Below are 2,031 nucleotides of genomic sequence, written 5' to 3' on the forward strand. Positions count from 1 at the left end.
GGAGGAGGAGGGAAGGGGAGGAGGAGGTAAGGAGGAGACGGCAGAGGAGGAGGAGGAGGAGGCCGGGAGAGAAGAGGTAGGAGAGAATGCGGAGGAGGAGAGGAGGAGACTGAATAAGCTAGTGGTACGACTTGCGTAAATGATGAGCATTTGCTCCTGCTTCGGCTAAGTGAGGAGGAGAAGGAGGAGTAAGGAAGGCGGAGGCGAGGAGAAGGAGGAGGAGAGGAGGAGTAGGGAGGAGGGAGGAGTGGAGGAGGCGGAGGAGGAGAAGGAGGAGGAGCAGGAGGAGGAGGAATGCTGAGGAAGGAGGAGGTTAATGGGAGGAAGGGGAGAGGAGAGGATGCTGAGATTGCGAATGGAGGAAGAGAGGGAGGAGGAGGAGGAGGAGGAGGAGAAGATAGGGAGGAGACAGGAGGAGAAGGTGCAGGAAGGAAGAGGAGGATGGAGGAGGAGGAGAATAGAGAAGGAGGGAGGCGGAGTCCTTTGTTATTTATTATATCTCTTCTCTTTTCTTCTTCTTCGTCTGCTTTAGAAATTCTTTATTAGACTTACTCGTCTTCTTCATCTCCTTCTTCTCCTTCTTCTCCTTCTTCTCCTTCTTCTTCTTCTTAATAATAATAATAATACATTATACTTGTAAAGCACTTTTCTGGAGACTGGAGAATAAATATTATCCTGGTATTTAAACATGGATGGATGGAATCTGATTTATTTACATTTTCTTTTGATGAATTTCTCAAAATGTGGTTAGAATTCATCCAACATCTGGATGGAGACCTGAGGGTTAAAGGTCACATAATATTTACATATAACAGATGTGTGTATCAGTGTCTTCTCTCTGCCATTAATCATCTCACGACCCCTCCATTAATCTGCCGACCAGGAGACATTGTACTGCACACTGAGCACTGAAGTACATTCAGCTGATGAATACAGGAAGTGAAGGATCTGAGTGATCAACCTTCTAACACTCGTGTGCATCGTGTTCCACTCTGAGTTTTATATTATTTACACAATGCTCTCGCACACCAGGAACAAAACCCCCCCGCACACACAAACTAGAGGTCACATGAACATTGTTTTGGCTTCGACCGTGCAGACTGCGTCTGTCCTTCTGATAAACACAAACTGGTTTGAACTGGATGCAGAAAGACGCACAGACAGCGTTACACACAGACAGGCATCACCTGCTCACGTTGCAATGAAATAAAAGCTTTTGTTTTTAACAGCGACTGGGAAATGTCTTAGATTACTGAGTCTCTGGTATGAGAGACACAGGATCCTCACACACACACACACACACACACACACACACACACACACACACACACACACACACACACACACACACACACACACACACACAACGTGTTTCATGTGTAGGTGAAGTCAAATGTTTGCATGTTTGTTCAAGTTGCATATGCATCAGAGAAATGTATGCACACACACACACACACACACACACACACACACACACACACACACACACACACACACACACACACACACACACACACATACACACATGCAAGGTAGTCTGCAGGCATCTGGGCAGCCGGCCAGCTCACAGCGTGTCCTTGTCGACTTTAAACACAGCTCAGGTTTGGTGGCTGCAGATCAGCTGAAACAAAATAAAAGAAGCTTCATTTTAATCAAATCAAAACAACGCATCGATAAAACGTGCGAAGGAAAACAGCCAACTTAGTGCAACTTAGTGCACATCATGGTTGTTTTGCAGTTTCTTTCCATCTGATTACAGGCAGGAGTGGCTGCTGAGACCTTCGCCCTTCATGTTGGCATCCCGCTCATGTGCACACGGCCCTGCCAACAATCTATGGACATTACCCAGACTGCCAAAAATAAACACAAGCTGTCTGCATTTATATCGGAGGAAGCTGTGAGGCACAATTTATGAGCGCTTTGGACTTAAAAACCTCAACGAGAAAACAGTTCACATCAAACCAAATATTGTGTCCTGTATATACGCTGGAATGTAACTAAGTACAGAACTGAAGTATAAATATCGGGTAC

The sequence above is a fragment of the Cottoperca gobio genome, unplaced genomic scaffold (assembly GCF_900634415.1).
Source record: "Cottoperca gobio unplaced genomic scaffold, fCotGob3.1 fCotGob3_319arrow_ctg1, whole genome shotgun sequence".
Taxonomy (NCBI): Eukaryota; Metazoa; Chordata; class Actinopteri; order Perciformes; family Bovichtidae; genus Cottoperca; species Cottoperca gobio.